Source organism: Antechinus flavipes, chromosome 5 (genome assembly GCF_016432865.1).
Source record: "Antechinus flavipes isolate AdamAnt ecotype Samford, QLD, Australia chromosome 5, AdamAnt_v2, whole genome shotgun sequence".
Classification (NCBI taxonomy): Eukaryota; Metazoa; Chordata; class Mammalia; order Dasyuromorphia; family Dasyuridae; genus Antechinus; species Antechinus flavipes.
Genome location: NC_067402.1, coordinates 67,981,361 through 68,004,074, shown reverse-complemented (window position 1 = coordinate 68,004,074; position 22,714 = coordinate 67,981,361). Strand labels below are relative to the sequence as shown.

The following is a 22,714-nucleotide window of genomic DNA, read 5'->3' as shown; positions in this document are numbered from 1 at the left end:
TCCAATTTTTAATTGAACACCAATTAAATCATATGTTATAGCTGAAAGTCATGTCATTTGAGCGGGAATCAAAAAAACTTTTTTTTAAACATGTCTAGCTAAAAGATTCCAGTTTCATAACTGGTTTTCCTGTGCTGTTAAGTGTTGTTGCTAATTTTGTGTAAAAGTATAATCATCTTTAAATCCAGGGATCTATATTCTGGTAGCTTTACCAGTAGGACATATTTTTGGAAATGCCATTTATTCTCTTCTAATAATAGCTGGCATTTTACAAAGTTAAAGTTTGCAAAGTACATTGTATACATTATTGCAGTTGTTCCTCAAGACAAGTCTCCCCATATTATGGGAGGAGAAACAAACTGCTGCTTGGAAAGATCATATGATTTTTATAGTTGGTATTTCTCAGACATAAGATTTGAACCTACAAGTGTATAACTCCATCCATTCACATTACATATCCATCGGTGCTAATTCCAAGTAGGAAAAGTATTCTCACCTCCTTAGGGCAAAGAAGTAGATTAAATTTTACCAGTGCTAAGTAAAATTTCCATCTTTTAGTGCATTTAAACAAAGACAGCTATATTTAGTTTTGTAGGTTTGGCTCAAACAGGGCTGCAAAGCATTCTCAGGCACTCATCTTTCCATTAGAAATAAGTTTTTAAAATCTACCCTTTAGGAGACTGCGCAAGAAGGCCACAACTTTCCAAATAACTCAATCTTCAGTTAAACGAGATGGTATCATGCCAGGGCAATATGTTTTGAGTAACTGTTTCTGTATGACCTTGGTATTCAGTTTCAGTCCCATTATCTAAAATGTGCCTATACAGAAGTCTCCTAATAAATACTATTTCCTTACTTTTTAAGAAACCGACCTAAGGATTTAAAAAAATAATAATTGTTTGGACTGAGGAGAGGACACAGAACTTTTTCCTGGGTCACTCAGAGAGTCCATAAGCACTCATCAGGAGCTAGCATGGGGCCAACTTCTCCCCCTCCTGGTTTCCATTCTCATGGGAGGGGGAAGGGAGACAAGAATTTCCTATCGGTCCGAGGGCACAATTATTCACACTATGGTTGTTGAGGAGGGTGCTGCCAGCAGCTGCTGCCTCCGGCCTCAGTTTCCCCATCCTGCTTTAGGAGCTGGAAGGGGCCTGGAGACCGGAGTCAGACGCCCGCCGGCGTTTTTATTCAGGGGCTAAGGGCCCCTCTCCAATCTTTCTCTCATTTTTTTTTTTTATTCTAGATCCTCAGCCCAGTTCAGACACAGACTCGGGGTCGAGAGGCTCTGGCTTTAGAGCTGGCACCCGGTTTCGGGGCTGGCAGGACGGGCGGGGGTCCAACAGCCTCGCCCCGCTGCTCTTCTAGGCCCGAGCCTGACTGACTTTGACAGACGGGGAAACTGAGGCTGGGAGGCACTAAGCAGCCTGCCAGAGTGGGAGCGGCCGCTCCCTCCCGCCACTTCCTTTGTCCGCCCTCCCCCGCTGGCTCCTCCTCGTCCTCCTCCTCAGCCTCCGGCAGAGCGGCTGACGCGGCCCGGGAGGAATGTGTTTCCGGAGGGAGAGCGGGGCTGGGTCCGCGTGTGGCGGGGGGGAGCGGAGGGAACAGCGACGGGAAGGGGGCGGGAAAGAGGCGGGAGGAGGGAGGGGAAGAGAATGCGGAATGGCTGGTTGAAGGAGGAAGGCGGTGACCGGGGGGAAAGGGGCCTCGAGGCGGCGGCTTCCTGAGGGGGAGGTGGCCGAGGGAGGGACTCGCCCCTCCCCCCCCCGCCCTGGAGGAGGAGCCGGAGCTGGACCCCGAGCTGCTGCCACCGCCCGCCCGCTCGCCCGCCCTCCGGGAGAGCCGGGGAAGCTGCTCGGAGCGGCCGCGGCAGAGAGAGAAGCAGGCCGGGCCGGAGCACGCGGCCCGCCGCCCGAGCGTGCGTGTCCTACCGAGTCCCGCGCGGACGGCGGCGAGGTGAGCGGAACCCCGAAGCGGGGGGAGGGGCGGGAGGCGGCGGGTCGCGTGGGGCTGCCCCTGCCGGGCCGGACCGAGGGAGAGCTAGCCCCGGCCGGGCCGCGCTCTTTGTGTCGGGAAGGAGCGGGCGCTATGGGGGTGGGGACTGCCGGGCCTCCTCCGCATAAGGCAAGGAATTCCTGCCATGGGACCGGAGGCGAGCCTGCTGTGCGCTGGGTCCTGGTCCGGGCTGCCCTCCGCCCTCCCCCGGCCTCCGCCCCTCCCGGACTCGTCCTTCTCCTCCTCTGCTTCTGTCCACCTTCTCCCTCCTGTGCTCTGCCTCCCCCACCCGCTCCCTCTTTTCCTCTGCTTCTCCCCCACTTTTCCCCTCTTTTCCTTTACTTTTCTCCCACCTTTTCCCTTTTTTCCTCTGCTTCTCTCCCACCTTCTCCCTCTGCTTCTTCCCCACCTCTCCCTCTTTTTTCTCAGCTTCTCTCCCACCTCCCTCTTTATTTCTCCCCACCTTTTCCCTGTTTTACCTCTGCTTCACCCCTACCTACTCCCATTTTTCCTCTGCTTCTCCCCCACCCGCTCCCTCTTTTCCTCTGCTTCTCCCCCACTTTTCCCCTCTTTTCCTTTACTTTTCTCCCACCTTTTCCCTTTTTTCCTCTGCTTCTCTCCCACCTTCTCCCTCTGCTTCTCCCCCACTTTTCCCCTCTTTTCCTTTACTTTTCTTCCACCTTCTCCCTTTTTTCCTCTGCTTCTCTCCCACCTTCTCCCTCTGCTTCTCCCCCACTTTTCCCCTCTTTTCCTTTACTTTTCTTCCACCTTCTCCCTTTTTTCCTCTGCTTCTCCCCCACCCGCTCCCTCTTTTCCTCTACTTCTCCCCCACTTTTCCCCTCTTTTCCTTTACTTTTCTCCCACCTTCTCCCTTTTTTCCTCTACTTCTCTCCCACCTTCTCCCTCTGCTTCTTCCCCACCCTCTCCCTCTTTTTTCTCAACTTCTCTCCCACCTCCCTCTTTATTTCTCCCCACCTTTTCCCTGTTTTACCTCTGCTTCACCCCTACCTACTCCCATTTTTCCTCTGCTTTCCCCCACCCGCTCCCTCTTTTCCTCTGCTTCTCCCCCACTTTTCCCCTCTTTTCCTTTACTTTTCTCCCACCTTTTCCCTTTTTTCCTCTGCTTCTCTCCCACCTTTCTCCCTCTGCTTCTCCTCACTTTCTCCCTTTTCCTTTATTTTTCCCTCACCTTCTTCCTCTCCTATTTTCTTCCTCTCTCCCCATATCTTTTCCTCTGTCCCCTCCCTTTTCTTTTGGTCTTATCCACCCCTATTTTCTTCCAGTTTTCTCCAGCTCCCACATCATCTCCCAGTCTTCCTTTTTTCCACACCCATCCATACTCTCCCTCCCTTCCTCCTCCCTCCCCCCCCCCCCCCCAGTTCCCTGTTTTTTTACTCTTCCTCTTTCTTCACCTCGACTTCCCTTGGACCTGGAGAACTCTTGTCAAAGCTTCTCTGGGAGTTGAGACTCTTCCTCGTTGGGCCCCCGGATAGAAAGAACCTGACACATTTTCCCTTTTTTATGCTGAGATGGGTCCCCCTGGCCTGCTTAGTTGTAGATGATTGTGGTTCCTGATGAACTCTTTATAATAAAACTTATCATTTATAAAGATCTTTTTGCATTTTATGGTTTAAGGTTCTATCTATCATTGATTGTTCTAACTGGACACCTTTTGGATTTAAAGTAAGATTTTTGGACATGCTCAGATGAGAGGTGAAATCAGTGGATTAAAGATTGAAGAATTTTTTGCAAAGAACTTGATATCTGTGAAGTTGGTCACTTTATTAGTTTTAGAGCTTAAAGTTTAAGCAGCCTTAGATCTTTTTGATAGATTTTTCATTGTCTCCTACTTTTATAATTTAAAAAGTTCTTTGGCTTAGAAAATATCAGCAGTGCTGAGGAAATTTATCCTTAAAATTTCCAGTGCTGTTATTTATTTATTTATTATCTGGGCCTTAAGAGTATATGAATGCTTATATGGGTACAAGACTAAACCTGACAAATAAAAGATTAGTAGATAATGAAGATGAATATTAACAACGACTTTGGCATGTTTTTGCAGAATTATTTAGGTTTATATGTGTAAACAAACTTTATTGAATTATAGACAAAAATTAAGCACAAACTTTGCTAAACTATAGACCCAAAAAAAAGTCAGTAATGGATTATTACACCCAAGACTTTCATAATGCTAAATTTTATTTTGTTTTTGATACTGGGCTATGATTTCATCAATGTGAGAACACTGAAGCACATCAACTTCTCTATAATTTATAATCTTTAAGTATTGTATGGGGACTGAGACTGTTAAGTGACTTGCCTGAAATTGCTGAGGCTAGACTTGAACCTAGTCTTCCTGAAGCTAAAGCTGACCCAACTCACTGAACTATTCCATGTTGCTTTCTGATCATAAAATGTAGGAGGACAGGGAGATTTAACTGCTACAAACTTGCTGTTACTTGAGTCACAGTTTCTTTATCTATAAAATTAAATTGGACTATTTGATATCAAAGGTTCCTTTTAGCTTTATGATATGATCTTATTTGTATACAAGTCATCTTCCCATGCTCCCTTAGATTATAAATTCCTTACAATGGGAACTGCTTATTATATATTCTCAGTATAATCTATTCATTTCTTTTCATTGTACCAGAACCAGAATTAAGTCACAAAATTGAGCCCATTTTTTGGAGTTTCTCAGAAAAAAACTTTCAGACTCAGTTTTTTTTTTTTTTTAATATCAAAGTAATTCTAGCATAAATAATGGTTTCCTGAGTATACATTTTACAAACTAAATTTTTTTGAGTAGGAGGGAATTGCTAGGTTGTTAGTATCTATTGTGTTTCAAGACAAAATACCTTTCTAAGAAATTTTTTTTAAATAACATTTTTCCCTAATTATATGTTTACAGTTTTTATAATTCATTTTTACAAGATTTTGAGTTTCAAATTTTTCTCCCTCTCTTTCTTCCCTCTGCTCTAAAATGGTAGGCAATTTGATACAGATTTTACATGTATTGTCATGTAAGACATATTTCCATATTAGTCACAGTTGTGAAAGAAGACACAGTCAAAAGGAAAAAACTGGGAAAAAGAATAAAGCAGGTGAAAATAATATGCTTTGATCTGCATTCAGGATCCAGCAATTCTTTACTTGGATTTGCATAGTATTTTTCTTCTTGAGTCCTTTGTACTTGTCTTGGATCATTGTATTGCTGAGTACACCTGAATCATTCATAGTTTAACATCTTGACAATGTTGCCGATTTTCTGCAATATTTCTGCCTATTTCATTTTGTATCAGTTTGTACAAATCTTTTTCCTAGTTTTTCTGAAATCTGCCTGTTTATCATTTCTTATTGTACAATACTTAACATTACATTCATATACCACAGTTTGTTCAGCCATTTCCCAATTGATGGGTGTCCTCTCAATTTCTAACGTTTTGCCTCCCTGAAAAGGGCTGCTCTAAATATATTTGTACATGCTGGTCTTTATTCCCCTTTTGGGGAATCTCTTTGGGATACTACCCTAGTAGTGGTATTGTTAGGTCAAAGAATATGCGGTTTGGTTATCTTTTGGGCGTAGTTCCAAATTCTGTTCACAATTCCACCAATGGCATATTCATTAGTGTTCCCAATTTTCCACATCCTCTCCAAAATTTAACCTTTTTTTTTTTTTGTCATATTAGCCAGTCTAAAAAGTGTGAGATAGTACTTCCGAGTTGCTGTAATTTGCATTTCTCTAATCAATAGTGATTTAGAGCATTTCTTCATATGACTAGATTTGATTTCTTCATCTGAAAACTGTTTATTCATATAAATTTGACTGTCAATTGGAGAATGGCTTGTATTCTTATAAATTTGGCTCAGCTTTATTTATATATATTTGAGAAATGAGGCCTTCTTCAAAGACACTTGCTGTAAAGATTGTTTCCAGCTTTCTTTCTAATCTTGGTTGCATTGCTTTTGTTTGTGTAAAAACTTTTTAATTTAATATAATCAAAATTATCTATTTTTCATTTGGTAATGCTTTATCTTTTGTTTGGTCATAAACCTGTAACTCATTTAATTTCTTTAAGAATATGTACTGTGCCACTTTGTGCATTTATGTTTATTATTGATATTATTTTTAGTATGTTCAGTATTAATATTGTCTATGGCATCTTCTAACAAGATGTAAGTTCCTTTTTCATCTACTTTTGCTTTATCTGAGATCAGGATTGCTTCCCCTGTGTTTTTTTTTTTTTTACTTCAGTTGGAATATAATAGATTTTGCTCCAGCCAGTTCCCTTACTAGGTGCGTTTCTTGTTAAAACAAACAAACAAACACAGGATTCTGTTTTTTGATCCACTCTGCTATTTGCTTTCTTTTTTTAATGGGAGAGTTTATCCCATTCACATTTACGGTCATGATCCTATTTTTCTTCCTGCTTGTCCTTTCTCTCCTTTCATCCTTTCTCTCAACATTATTTTCCTTCTGAATACCACCTCCCCCAGCCTGCTTTTTCTTCTGTCATTTCTTCTCCCTTACTTGAATCTCTTTTACTCTATTTCTCCTTTACCATCTTCTTTTCCTCTATATTCCTTTACTTCTTCACTTTCTCCCTCTGTTCCTCTACTTTGGGTAAGGTAGATTTCTGTATTCAACTGACTGTTTATGTTATTCCCTCTTTGAGCCAGTATTGAAGAAAATAAGGTTTGAGTGATGGCCATTGCCCACCCTCCCATTTTCCTCTCCTGTAATAGCATTTTCATATCTCTTCATTTGAAATAATTTATCCCATTCTACCTCTCCCTTCCTTCTGCACCTCTTATCCTACACTTTCTCATCTTTTATTTTTTTTAATGTCATTCCCTCAAATTGACCTTATATCCATATTCTTTGTGTATATTTCTTCTAGCTGTACTATATTAGTAGTATAATTTTTAAGAATTACAAATATATTCTTACAGAGGGGTGAGAATAGTTCAGCTCCGTTGAATTCCCCTATATTTTCTTTTCTCTTCAGGTTTTCTTTTGGGTCTTGATATTGGAGATTGAAATTTCTGTTCAATTTTGGTCTTCTCTGTATGAAAACTTGTTTCTTTCTGTCCACTTGCAGTGTTTTTTCCTTGACCTGATAGTTTTGTAATTTGGTTACAATATTCCTTGGAATTTTTATTTTGGTATCTCTTTACTTGCATTGATTGGTAGATTCTTTCAATGCTTATTTTCACCTTTGTTTTCAGTATATCAGGGTAGTTTTCCTTGATCATTTCTTGAATGATGCTGTCCAGGTCCTCCTTTTGATTATGGCTTTTGGGTAGTCCAGTGATAATGACATTGCCTCTCTTGGATGTATTTTCCAGATCACTTATTTTTTCAGTGAGGTATTTTAAATTTTCTTCTATTTCTTCAGTTCTTTCGAATTTGTTTGATTGATGTTTGATGCTTCATGGAGACATTAGTTTCTACTTGTCCAATTCTACCTTTTAAGAAGTTATTTTCCTCAATTAACTTTTGTGCTTCCTTTTCTATTTGGCCAGATCTGCTTTTTATGGAGTTGTTTTCTTCAGTAGATTTTTATATCTCCTTTTTCATTTGGTCAGTATACTCTTTAAGCAGTTTCCTTTTTCTGAGTTGTTGACTTTTTTTCATAATTCTCTTGCATCACTCATTTCTTTTCCCAATTTTTCTTTTATCTCTTTTATATGATTTTAAGTTCCTTTTTGAGCTCTTCATTGAGTTCTTTCTGGGAGTCAGACTTTATCATTTTCATTTGGGGAATTTGCCCATAGATATTTTGACTTTGTTGCCTCCTTCTGTGTTTGTGTTTTAATCTTGCTTGTCACCATCATCATCATCACTTTCTATGATCAGATTTTTTTGTTGTTGCTTTTTCTTTTCTTTTCTTTTCTTTTCTTTTTTTTTTTTTTTTTTTTTTTGTTTTTTTTTTTTATTTTTGAGGTCTGCTGCTAGGAAAGAAGGGACACTGTCTCAGGCATTTTGTGCCATGGTCCATGAAGTGCTGGCTGTTTACCTGATGCTACCCTGATGTTACCCTGAGGCCCACAGGGGACCCTCGTGTCTAGTGCTGCACTGAGGGGGTGAGGTGGAGAGTGGCTAGGACTGCTGGAGACTGTAGGAGTCTGGCAGCTTCCAGGTGCTGAGTTGGATTCCTAGTAGTGGTGTCTAGCATGTGCTGAGGCCAAAGGAGTGTTTCAACGTTTTCCCAGGGGTACACTGAAGCATGTGGCAGACTGGACTTGGAAGCTGCCTGTTTGGTTAGACACCTGGAGGGTTGGCATCTACCTGTTTCCCTGAAACACATCGAAGTCTAGCTGTGAGAAGTTGCTTATTTCTCTTAAGGGATTTTTACTGCCATTTATTTCTCTGTGACTGAATCTCCACAGTATTTAATTCAATTCAACAGCAAGAAAAAAAAACTATGAACCAAGGCACTTCTAGGCACTGGGAATACACTCCCTAACTTCTAAAAGTTTTAGATCTAATGGGAAATGAGGAATAGAATGAGATAGAATATATACAATATCTAAGAACATGAAGTAAGAAGGAATCTTAATTTTGAGGTAGTCTTGCCTTATTTTATCAAGGAAGAGAACTTTCCCAAGCTAGCAATATATCTTAGAATTTACCAGCTAGATTTCTTTCTTAAGGATCATCCCTTAAGCCAGGATCACTGGCTTTCTTTTCCTCATTTCTTAACTATCCCTCATTACTGAAAGGGTGTGGCCTCAATCAAACTGAAACCTGGGAAAGACCTTAGCTTAAAAATGCTTTGTCTCCCACTACATCCAGGGCCATCTCCAGTTGTCCTATCTGTATCTAGCCACTGAACCCAGATGTCCAGAGGAGAAAGTGAGTGAGGCTGGTGACTTTGCATAGCCCTCCTTCACTTAAATCCAATTCACTTGCAAGTCATGGAATTACCTTCCTGATGTCTTGGTCTTAGAGATGGAAGGAAGTATTAACAACACAGGAAAAAAATAGGTTAAATGACTTACCCAAAGTCACAAGCTAATTTATAGAAGAGAGGTTTCCTGGTTGCTAGCTCACTTTCTTAGTCTTCACAATTTTTGGCCATTTAAACAATTTTAAATGACTCACATAAGGAAATGTTTAAAGTGCCAAGTTGACAAGTGTAGCTATTACAAGTCACTTTTTAGGATCCTAATTAAGCTGATTTTTAAAAGACTGAAACTTACATAAAAATGTTATTATTTGATCTTGTTGGAATATTAAATGTAATTGGATAAGCAGAAATATAGTTTTAATTCCATTTGATGTAGGAAAATCCATTTGTTTGGCTTGGACTTTTTAAAAACAAAAAACATAAGGCTTGCATCTAGAAATATAGAAATATTGTTAATATTTAATTTTACAAAGATGAAAATTTTTTTCCTTCAGAATAGACACTTGATTTCCCTTTAAAAGTTTAGTACATTAGAAATAACAGGAGACTTAACCATTATCACCTAGCTTAATAATCTTAATAAGTCATGTAGATTTCTTCATTCTTTTCTTTATAATTAATCTTCATCCTTAAAATTACCAATGCAGAAAAAAAGTAGTTCCATTTCAATATTTCTACAATGGTAGATAAAATGGGCAATCTACTTGTTTTATTGAGGCAGCTGAATGTTGCTTCAAGTACTAATTTAGATAATATATCTCTGTAGAGATTGAGCAGAAATAATGGACTGATTTCTCTATGTGTTTGGAACAATGGAAATAACTTTGTAGCTAGTAGCTGAATTATTTTAAAATTTGGATCTCAAAGTCAAAAGTTTTCTATCACAGCCTAATATATTTAGTACTTTCTTTAAATTTAATCCTTAACTTCACAGTTTAGAGTTATTTTTAGCTAATTGTTACTTTGTAGAAAACTGTCAAGTTACGAAAAATAGTACTAATTGAATATTTTCATTTAATCTTGGGACAGTGTTCCTTGTTAAAAAACACAGTATCAAAGGGAAGACTGTTGTACACAGACAAAATTACTTTGTTTCTAGGAATCATCTCCAAAATTTAGGGATATGATGAGTTTTTTAGGTTCCATAAAATTAAAAACAAAAGAGAGAAGAAAAAAGACAATCTAGTTGGATAGAACAATGATCATCTTCCAAATCAAATCAAGATTCAAATTTAACAGATAGCCAAGGAAAACAAAAAGTATATACAAAAAAAGTATATGGAAACATTGGGGGGAAGGGGGAAGGGGAACTGAGTAGCTAAGGTCCTTTTGAGGCCATTTACCAGGTGTACTAGAAGCTTGGATGGCTCTCAGCTCTTTTCCCTACATTATCCATTCCTTTCACTTTTCTTTTTTATTAGTCCAGTAGTGGAATTCAAGTTAAAGCAGTTGGGTTTATGATGCTTCAGGGTTCCTACTACTGCTCATGCTGAGTAGCACTGTCTAATGCTATAAATATTTTCTTTTTCTTTAGAATAACATAAATTAGATACTTTGAACATAAATATATAAACAGATTATGAAATAACTTACAATGAAACCTTAAAATTCAAATTATTTGATTTAATTAATTTAATTTTAATTTAATAATTAATTATAATAATATCTATAATAATAAATTAATAAATTAATTTAATTAAAATGAATTTGAAATAAATTTAATTAAAGCTCTGCCTACCTTCCATTCTCAATAAAATTCTTCCTAGTTGCCGTCACATTCCTCCTATTAGACCTAGAAATCGCCCTCCTCCTACCATTACCCTGAGCTATCCAACTATCAACTACTAACACTGTACTTGCCCTGGCCTACTCCCTTATCATCCTACTCACAGGGGACAGCATACAAATGATTCCAAAAAGGCCTTGAATGAACTGAATAGGTTTTTAATCTAAGATAATTGATTTCGACTCAGTAAATCATGGTTCTACCTCATGAATACAAATTTTGATTAGAAAAATTGATACAAATTTGAAGAAAATTATATCAATTTAATTTCTGTATCAATAGGTAATTTCTTTTTTGTTTTTTTTTACATGTATAATCATAGGTGATTCCCTTTATCTTTTCATTAAAATCTTCATATTTGCTTTTAACATGCTATAATTTTTATCCACCTTCCAATTATTAGACATTTTGATTGTTTCTAGTTTTTACTGTTATAAATGTTAAAATCTGTGAACATTTTTGTATGTAGTAGTAACCTTTTTCTTTTCATTAATATTCGTAGATTAGAGGCAGGATTAGAGGCCGAAAGAAAAAATAAGTTCAAATTTAACAAATTCTGTGGAATAAATTTTTATTAAATTATACCATCAGAAGAGAATAAACTACTTTCCATAAATAGGTCTGTAGTTCAATAAAGCATGTCATTCTTAGATTTCAAATAACTTATGTGAGTACTTTTATGCCACATTAACTTTTAAAGTATTAATTATGTACTTTGTGAGTACTTAGAAAATGTTTCCTTAGAGTTTAGAATGTTACCTAAAGAACTGTTGGAGAACAAAGTAATAATTTAGGTTGATAAAGCATTTGGCTCACAACAGCCTCAAAAGAGAAGTAATTCAAGTATTGTTATCATTTCACATATGAAAAAATTGAGAACAGACTTAGAATTTTATATATCTTGCCTAGCCTCATCTACCCAACTAGTTGTGTTAATTATAATCCAGGTCCTCCTGCTCCAAGACAATGTTCTTTTTTACTCTACCATATTTCCTCAGGAACCATGCAGATTATTAACTAAATTAGCCTTTTGTTCATTGAAAAATAAGTATGTCTGACTATATTTCAATAAGCAACATATAGGACACAGTCAGTTTTTTTAGTCTATAGAAAGAAGTTAACCCTAGGATGAATATCTAAAAAATAAAAGCACTAGAGAATATGCCATCACACTTGAAAGGTCAGTATTCTCTACTCTTGACTCATTAAAATTGTAGTTTTTAAGTAATCTGTCTCAAGAGCTCTCCTTTTGCACAAAACAGTATTTATTATAAGTCTAAGTCAAGATTCTTTTAATTAATGGCAGTCAATTTATATATGCTTAAATTTAATATCACCAAGTATGCTGCCTTAGCTTGCTGCATATATTAGGCATTTTAACTTGTTTCTATTTTGAAATGCCCTCGGGGAAGCCATAGTATTTTAAAGTTTCCACTTTATATAGAACAAAATACATTTCTGAAATATTTTGTAATTGAGAACTGCCATAAGAATTAATTTGAAATAGTTCCCTATTTAGTAAGAAGAAAATAAGGAAAATATTCCTGAAGCTTGTGCCTACATGGTTTTTTCTTTTCCTCTTCTCATCCCTTGTTCCCTGTTCATCTTTCAGAGCTCTTGCTCAGAATTGCTCACTTCATTCAGAGTGAGGGTCTTCTTCCCTGAATCACAGGGAACCTTCTGTATCCATTTGGTCTCTAGGTTCCTCAGCCCTTGTCCCATCTTGCTCTTAGACCTTACATTAACCTTTCTAGTGAGAAACTCATGGACTTGCTCTTAATTTCTGTCCTCTACAATAATCAATGAAGGAGATGATCATGGGTATGGGTTTCTTCTAATATATAAGTAAATCTTTAATCTTTTACATGCCAAGTCAAAGTTTCTCTTCCTATGAATTACTGTCCTCTAGAAGTATTGATGATTCACTAAAATATGTATAACTTAACTTCTGCTTTTATTGATTCATGATTTCATAAACATGACTATTGCCTTCACTGATATAGATAATAATCCAGAGGTGCCTTTTTATGCTACAAAAGAGATTTTTTGTCCATATTTTCCATGGATCAATAGGAGACACTGAAGAACTTCCTCTGGTTCTTTTAATTATTTATCACAGAATAAAGATCTACAGGCCACAGAAAGCACAGGCTTCTGGCATTAAAAGCAAGTGCTTTTTGGTTAAATATAAGGATGAGAGGTAGAGCTAAAATGATCACATAGTATTTAAAAATATGGCATAAAACTCCTCTAAATAGCTTTAGAAAATGCATAAAACCAAGTCCTAATAAGAAAATGTAAGAAAAAGTTACAGTGAACTATTTTTCCAGATTAGTAGAGAGACAGGTCTGAGACAGGGTCTGGCCAGAAGAATGGGGCCTTCCCTACGTGAACCATTCCAACACTCTGCTACTAAAAAGACTAGAGGTCCTAAATCTATACCAGGACCTTGTGTAAGATGTGGGAACAGATGCCAATTAATGATCTTGGTGCTTACTACCAATTTCTGGGTCATAAATCCAGGGTATATTGAGGAGGGGACCTGTACCTAGGGGTGATATTCCAGAGAAGGAGTGTGGAACAAGTTCAGATCTGGTTCAGATACTAGCACCAGAGGGTCCCAAGTTCTGACTCATTCTAAAGCCTGCAAAATAGAGTAGGAATCCCAGACCCAAAAATCTTACAGCTCCCTTATTCTGAACCAGCTATTTTTTACCTGTTTCACAGTGGTTAAGTCCAGCAGCAGCATCCCCACATGTCTGTTTCTCAAGCCTTCCCAAGAGGGCAGTGATCAGACTTGAAATAAAAGAGAAAAAGAAATCAAAAAAGATATGAGAACCATGAAAGAGAGAATTGGAAATAGAATTAACAACAAAGAATATGAGATACAAAATTTTGCCCAAGCCATGGATTCCCTGAAAATTATAATAGACCAAACAGAAAGCAAATGAGATAACAAGAAATGCTAAAATAAAATTAGACTGAAAAATAGAAGAAAATATAGATATAACTCACAGAAAAAATGGTTGACTTGTTAAACAAATTGAAAGGGAAAATCATTTCAACCAATAAACCTGAAAATTTTCACAAAGAGAGTCTAGACAACATGTTTAAAGAAATCTGCTCACATCTTTTAAAATTAGAGAGCATCTTAGAAATAAAATATATTCCTCACCTCCTTAAAGAAACCCAAAATGAAAGCACCCAGAAACAATACAGCCAAAATCCAGAATTTCTGGTCAAAGAAAAGATATCACAAGCTGTCAGAAAAGAAAAAAATTCAGATACTTAACATAGTTCTGGTAAGTATCACAGGATTTAGAAGCCACCACTTTTGAGGAAAAGAGTTTGGAATGCATATTCCAGAAAGCAAAGAATATAGATTTAAAAACAAGAATAAATTGCTCAGCAAAACTGAGTATAATTCTAATAGGAAGTAATGATACATGATTTCCCTTTTGAATCTTATTGTCTTCAAGGGTCATAGAGGGAGTCTAATTAGATAGAAAGCTTGAGAGTGCATGTATTATACATTCATGATTTTAAAAGGAGAATGGGAAAAGAGATGAAAGCTGTTCCCTCAACTTCTTCCTCCTTATTTATATAGACTTCTACTTGGTTATGAGATAATTTTCTCTAACTTGACTTGTCATTTGAACTGTTTAGGGGAAAGAAGGTTACATATATGCATGGGAAAGGGGGAATTAGAGGGAAAGGTAAGTTAAGGCCGAAATAGCAAAACGAACTCTAAGGATATTGTATGTATTTGTGTGTGCACACACATATCTTATATCAGTCACAAAGAATTGGGAACTGAGAAAGTGCTCATCATTTGAGGAATGACTGGATAAGTGATGGAATATAAACATGCTGTAAAAAATGTTAAAGGAAATGATTTCCGAAAAAACCTGTGAAGACTTACTTGAACTGATGCAGAGTGAAGTGAACAGAACCAGGACAGTTTATACAAAGAAAACAATATTGTAAAATCAAATAACTTTGAAAGACCTAGGAACTTTCATCAATGTAATGACCACTCAGGATTTCAGATGAGATATACTTCTTCCCACCTGAAAGAAGTGAAAGATACAGAATACAAAATGAGATATGTTTTTTTTTTTTTTCCCCCCTTAGAGGAAGAGGAAAATAAAATTTTTGCTAGTAGTATATGCCAGCTTATAATCTAGCTGGAAGGAAAGAACAATATACACATAATAGGCTTTTGATATTGGCTTGATGTAAGGGAAAACTTCATGATAATTAGAACTGGGCAAAAGAGGAAAGCCCTGCATTGGGAAATAGAGGGTTCCTTTAAGGAGGTCTATAGCAAAATGCTGGTTAACCACTTGTCATATATATTATGACTAAAATTGTTTGAACTGGATGATTCCCAGGATCCCTTTCAAGTCTGAGATTCTAAGTTTTTGGAATGTGCTCTTTAATTTTAATGAGTTAATGCTAATGCCTAATTTTTTATTGCCTTCATTTATATAGTCATAGTGGCTATGTATATTATTCTTTTAGTTACACTTTCCTAACTCAGATACCCAACATTTAGCAAGTATGTGTAATGATTTCCAGTGTAAACTTACTGAAACGAATTTGTGATCTCATCTGTGTGAATGTTCTTTTAGTGATGAAGATTGCAGTCTATCAATGCCTGCCTATTCATGCTCTCTTGTAAGTTTACCTGCTTGTGCAGTGATCCACCACGCTGCTAGTAGCTTTTTTCCCCCTTCTTCTGATACTTGGAGCATGAGTTATTCTGTTTTGTTCTCATATTGTTCTCATAAGTTCCATCTTCTTTTTGATCATATACTTTTTCATGATACTCTTTACTCTTGTTTTTCTTATTTAATTATTGTGTTGCTGTCTATTGACATTTATCATGTCTCTCACTTAATTTTTCAGAGATTGTAGTATTAAGTGAGTTGGAGCCATATAGCAAACCCAGTTGTAGGATGATAGTATTACAAAGATAGACTTTTGTTTCAAGAAGTTTGAGGTTATTAACAAAATTTTTTTCTCCAAGACAACCTAATCTGATCTCCTGTTTAATTCTGAGCCCAATTTGTTGAAGATATATATGCACTAGTGAATTAGTTGTATAATGACTATTATACAAGTATATGATGGACTAAGCATTCATTCATTTGATAGCTGAGGGTTTTTTGGTTTTTTTTCAGGTATTTAGAAGGTTCAGAATTTCTTTCACATCTTGGTATTATTCTTTTCAGAAACTTTTAATGAATTAATTAGTTGATTTTTCAATATCCTCATATCACAGTTGTCAATTCTAGCTTAGATCTTGTCTAGGTACATTTCCATTAATCTTGCGACATTTTTTCATCTTGATTCTAACTAGCTTTACCCCAATTATTCTCTTCTGTTTTATTAGGCAATACGACTAATTGTCTTCTACTGTCTTCTGTAAGATTTTATAAATTAAGTTTTTGATCTGTTTTCTGTAATTACTATAATTTTGCAAGTAAGTTGTTTGTTTATTCAAGCACTTTTTAGAATTCTGGCTTATCCATATGAAGTTATTATAAGTATGTTATTGATCATATTCCATTTTACGTTGTCAATAATGTACTTAAATAGGGCAGGTTATGGTTGTTTCAGTGGCATACTGTTTCCTAGATAGGTCATGGATATGGAGCTGGAAGCCTGAAAGAAATAAAGGGACATGTCTAGAGACATGCTGATAACTAATGGAAAAGCCAGGATTGAATTTAGGTCATTTAACTCCAAATTCTATTCTCGTTCTGCTACCCCCTGATGTCTTTTCTCATTTTCATTTTTGTTCTTCTAGTTTTGTACTAATCTTGACCATTTCTCTAACAAGTCAATGGTCTGGTTATAAAAACTGATTCAAGAATGTCTCCTTTATCAGTAATGAATGGTTTCCTATCTGTAAAAATGTAATCAATTTCAAATTTTTTATGCTATTCAGTGCTCACAATATTCAGTGCCATTTGTTTCTATTTTGTCTTGCAAAGAAAATACTCATGATGTGTAGGCATTTGGCTTCTCTAATTTAGAAGTTTTTAGCCTCTTTCATGCCTTATTCCTAATCTATAATCTGTATTATCTCCATCAACATCTGTTCTTATCTTTGTGTTGAAGTCATCAAATATCAGTGTTCAGGGGTTTATTGAATTCTTCATAGAATTTCTATATTTCTTCATCCTTAACAATAGATCTTGTTATATAAGGTAGAATTATTTTCACTGGGATGTTTTTGTTAATATTAGTTATGAGTACTAAAAATATGAGATGACCAACTATCCATTGATAAGATATTTTTTTTTTGGCTTTGGACACATGATGAAACTGTCTGCTAACTACCTTGCCTTCAAGGAGAAAATAATATTTCCCAAATACTATAGTTACAGCTATTTCCCTAGGATAGAAATGTTCCTCCCATCCTTCTCTCCCAGTCTGTTCCATCCTTGCTTGTCTTTTAAAGTCCAATTTAATTGCTACTTATTCCAGAAAGACTTTTCTGATTCCCCCTAATTGATAATGACCTAGTATTTAATAACATATGTATATAAATCAAGAAATTTTTGTAACATATTCATTTCTTGTCCACAGATTATTTAGACCAGCATCAATGGCCTTTGGAACTTGTGCCTCCTCCAAGGCACAACAAAGGAGATAATAAATGAGTGGCACAGTCAGGACCATCCCTTTGAAAAATTGGAGGAAATAAAAGATTTCAAATTAGAACTGTTGAATTCGAAAGATGATCCTGCCATTTGTTACTTGTATGATCTTGAGCTCTATACCTTTCTGTGCTTCTTCATCTACAGAATGAGGATATCTGAAACGTTCCTTTTACCTCCAATTATATGCTTCTATAATAGATGGTAGCTAGGTGGCACAGTGATAGAGTCAGGAAGACAGGTTCAGTTCCAGCTTTAGGCACTTACTTAGCCAAGGTGTTACACAACATAGTCCTTATAGCAAATATACATAGACAAGCAGAACAAATTCAATAGGATTGCATATAGTAAATTGCTTTTTATTGTGCAATTCTCAATTGATTTTCTCTCTGCTCCTCTAATAGACCAGACATTTGTAACATAGGATCCATGATTTTTTTCCTCAATAGAATTTTATTTTTCCAATTATACGTAAAGATCGTTTTTAATGTTCATTTTTATAAGATTCTGAGTTCAACATTTTTTCTCTCTCTTAGCTTCCCTCTCAAAAAAAAACAAGCAGTCTGATGTGGATTATATATATAAACAATCATTTTAGGTATATTTCCATATTAGTCATGTTGTAAAAGAGAATTCAGAATAAAAGGGGAAAAACCAAAAGAAAGAAAAGGTGAACAACACAAAAAGGTGAAAATAGTATTGATAATAGTATTGATCTGCATTGTCTTCATGTTTCTCCTATGAATCAAAAAAAATAAATAAAAGATTAAGAAACCCTGTTGCCATGCTGAATTTGAGAAATAAGTATTTTCAAAATTTGATATTTTGGTCAATATTTTGTTTCTTATGCCTGGCACATAATTGTTACTTAATATTTATTTATTGATCATTAATATACTAACATCATACTGCTTAGCTAGCTGCCTGTCAGATAGAAATCTATTACAGTAGGGAGTAGGGAAGAGGAGAGAGGATTTAGAAGTTATAGGATAACTATTTACAAGTACTTGAAAGATTGTCATGTGGAAGAAGCATATACTTGTAATGGCTGAAAGTTAAAAAGAGAAATATAAGTTTGATGAAAGGAAAAAGAAAACTTTTAACCCCTTTTTTAAAAGGCAGCTGTTTACCAGTGAGTGGGATAAGTTGAGTTCCCATCTCCCTGTTCTCCTGTTTGTTGTCTGGATGATATTTTTCTGTATTTAGTTGGATTAGATAGTAACCTTTCCAGCTTTGAAATATTGTGATTCTGTGATCAGCCCAGCTCCTTTTAAGAACTGTTTTATGGATGATATTTTTTTATACCAGAGCAAGCTTGTGGAAGAGAGGTTTCAGTCTCTCTTCCTTTCCCTTCCCTTCTCCCCCCACTTGCTAATCATTTTCACTCTCAAAATCACTGACTTTCAAGACTGTTCAGTTGTGGAACGGGACAGGTCCTTATCAAAGAAAACTCTTTTATGCTTTTTTTTACATCTAATTTGTGGTTAGTAATATATTATAGCCTAATTAATTAAGTATAACATCCAGCTCTACTCTGCATTTTGAATCTTCTGCAGTTTTCAATATGCAGAAAGTTTTGTTTTTGCAATTTTTTGTTTTGATTTGAATGTTTACTCTTATGCACATATTTCTGATCATTTTTAATTATTTTTTGTGTATCATAGGTTTCTACTCCATTGCAAGTTCTAGGAGAACATGCTTTATTTGATTTTTTTTTTCTCATCCCCAGTCCCAGGCATAATATATTCTGTAATAATAAGTACTTAAGAAATTTGTTTTAAATCTTTTAAAGTTAACTTTCTATCTTTTTTTTTAACATTGTTTTAGTGAAGAAATGTGTATATTTTATTTATGAGCTACATACATAAGTTTAACAACAGGCCTACTTTTCTTGGTGATAATTTTAAATTTAAATTAGTTGGCTAGGTAATGCTGTCCATTCCTTGAATGGAAAGAAGAGCAGGGAAGAGTTCTAAATGTTGCCAAGTTAGAGAAGCTTGGGCAAGGTATAAGTGATCCATGTCTTCACAGTATAGCCTACTTATTTTGTTTATGATGCTATTAGATACTAAGGTTGACTACTACCAACTACAACTTACCTATTCTCTAACTTATTAATGTGACAAATGTTTTCCCATAAAACTCATCTTTTTTTTTTTTTTTTTAAATGAAAGCCTCTTGTTAACTAAGGGCTTAATCCAAAGCAGTACTCTGGTGGAAAGTTGAATGTGGTTAATTTTGGGGGGGATATGCAAACTTTTTTGAGTTACTTATCATATATAGGCAACAGCTCCCTTCTCTAGAACCTATTCCTGCCTTGCAAATTATATGTTTGTGGAAACCTTCACAGACCAAAACATGGCTTTCATCCATACAGACAAATTCAAATTCATTATTTATTTAGAATTGAATGGATACAGAAAGAAAACTAATGATTCATTAAAATTTTTCTTTCGTTGGAAATAAATGGATGCAAAGTGATTAAGGGCATCCACTATGAATAATCACTAACATTCAGAAAAACAAATGTAAGTCACTTAATTTAACATAGCACAGTTCCTGATTTGTTTATTAGGATTTTTATATATTGATTTATTGATAGCTTCTTTTGCATAATAATCTCTTTTTAAGTTTTTGCAAAAACAAAAATTCTTGCACACAAGTATCTTATGTCTTTGGAGATGGAGGGGGATACAGGGTATATGTAAAAGAAACGCAGTGGTTGAAGGTGGATCCCTTGCAATTGGAAGAATCAGGAAAGTCCAAATGAAAAAGGTGGTCCTTGCTGAATCTTGAAGAGAGCTAGAGTTTCAAGAGGCAGAAATAACAGGAAAAGGTATTTTCAACATGAGAGACAAACTTTTCCTGCAGATTAATTGAGACAGATTGATGGAATGTTATACTCTAGGATAGCAAGATCTCTTTCTTGGATCTTAGAACATTTTTTTTAAAAGTGTGATGTGTAATTAATCTAAACATAAAGACTAGAGGCAGATTGTGAAAGGTTTTAAATGGCAAACAGAAGAGGTTTTATTTTATCCAAAGTCAATGAGGAGCTGCCAGAGAATCTTCAGCAGGGGAGGTATAGGAACATACCTGCTCTTTAGGAATATCAGTTTGGCATTTGCTTAGAGCATGGATTTTTTATTTTTGGATGCAAGGATATCCATGAGGAGTCTATTGCAATTTCTATTTGCAACTATTGCAAACTTCTCCAGGGGAGAAGTAGGAAAAGCCATGGTTTGGGAGTTGATTTTATGAGGGTAAGGAGCAATGACTAAGGGAGAGTGTAAGGATGATCCCTAGGTTGCAAATCTTAATAGCTAGCAGGAAAGTGGCATCCTTAGGAGAAATAGGGAATATAGGGATGAGCTTAGGGGGCTAAGATCAAAAGCTTCGTCTTATACATATCATTGGAAACGTCATAGGACATCTGGGTGGATATGATGCCAGCAAGTAATGAATCTGTAGTGCTCAGGTAAGAGATGAGGGATGGAGATGTAGATCTGGGAATCATCTACATGGAGATGAAAGTTGAGTCCAGGGGAGCTGATGAGATCAGTGGACAAGAGTATGTAAAAAGGGAAGAGTTAAAGGGCCTAGGACAGATTTCAGAAATGTTGTATCTTCAGTAGATCTGGGGATCATCTACATGGAGATGAAAGTTGAGTCCAGGGGAGCTGATGAGATCAGTGGACAAGAGTATGTAAAAAGGGAAGAGTTAAAGGGCCTAGGACAGATTTCAGAAATGTTGTATCTTCAAGTACTTAAAAGGCTCTCATGGAAAGAATTTTTACTTATTCTCTTTGGCCCCAGAGGGTAAAACTAGGAAGATGTAAAGAAAAGCCCTTTAACACTGAACTGCCTATCACTACGGGTCTTCAAGCAAATGGGGAAATGTACTACAATATAGAGTGGACTAGATTGAGGCAAAGATTAATTCCAAATAAAAAAATTGTATGATTCTCTAGTCCCTTGGGGTTTTCAACTTAGGTTTGAAGGTTTAGTGTGGGAAAGAATGCTTTGAGTTTTAGACATTTTACTTTTGTACTTTAAAAGTACTAGTCAGTCATAAATTGACAATTCCACTGGCATGCAAAAGTCATCTAATATTTGTTCTTGGAGAGGAATAGCATCAACCCATCCCAAAATACTAGAAAGGTGAGTTTGTAAAGATTTTTGTGGCTTCCCCTTATTCCCTCCAAATCAGTTTAAGCTTTTTGTTTAATTGGGTCCTAGTTGAGCATCATATAGATAAAAACAATCCTCTTTCAAATAAACCTAAAAAATGGAGAAAATTCCCCTAAAAATTAATAGATCAGATTCCTGAACAGTTCCTCGATATCACAAAGGTCAGTGAGAACAATTTAAATTGATACCAACAGCTTAAGCTAATAGAAAGTTTTAACATTAACATACTCAACATAAAACCTCCTGGGACTTATATGACTTTTATTTCTATATAGTCTTCTCCATCTGCCTTTCTCTACCCTCTTTATATCTCTTCCACCACACTTATATACATTGTTTTCTCCCACCTATGTCCTTAGCCACCACTAATCTCTCTTCTCCGGTTTCCCCCACATCCTCCTGTAAATTCTCTATACATTTTCATCCATATGCAAATATATGTGTTTGCTTATTTTGAGTATCTTATGTATCTATTTGGGTTTCTCTATTCTTGGCCTTTTTTTTTATGTCATTAGTCAAAATTAACTTGCTTTGATTGCCTTGATTTCTTCCTCTGGATCTTTTAGATTTTGAGTTAATAGTTGTTAATGTTGTGCTACAGTGAATCAATCTAATTATTCATTAGTTGTTTTATGTTTGACATAAAGTATATAGAAAGAAACATCAGGCTACCTCTTAGCTAAAGACGATAGATTTAATGAGTTATACCATCACAGAATGTGAGAAAAAAATTAATAAAGATTAGTAAATTTACCCAGAGTTCCTCCAGAAGTTAGTTTTACTTACAAAGTTAACATATAGCTATTCTAATGTATGTATGAATGTAGAAGAAACCAGTAAAGAAGAAATGTTTATGTGAGCATATTTTATTTCATTATAGAAAGCAAATATGAAAAGCTTAAATTGCACTTTAATTTATCCTAAGTGAAAAGGCTTTATAGAATTGAATGCAGAATCAAAATATCACTTCAGGTGCTGTGTTGGTATTTTCATCTCCTTCCCAAAAAAAAAAAAAAATCACAGGCTTCTTATTAAAACCTGTGTAAGTCATTCCTAGTTGAATTGTTTGTTCACTTGTTTCAATCATGTCCAGCTTTTAATGACCCCATTTGAAATTTTCTTGGCAAAGATACTGGAATGGTTTATCATTTCCCTCTCCA

General features: G+C 36.0%; 1 protein-coding gene across 2 annotated transcripts in view; it reads left to right on the top strand.

Moving 5' to 3' along the window:
* The first annotated feature begins 1,860 nt into the window (after positions 1-1,860).
* ITGB1 (integrin subunit beta 1) overlaps positions 1,861-22,714 on the top strand; it is a 52,065-nt gene continuing 31,211 nt past the window's right edge. For both annotated transcript variants that reach the window (XM_051963225.1, XM_051963223.1), the window contains exon 1: positions 1,861-1,953. The gene's annotated coding sequence lies outside the window, so the exon portion shown is untranslated. The remainder of the gene's footprint in view (positions 1,954-22,714) is intronic.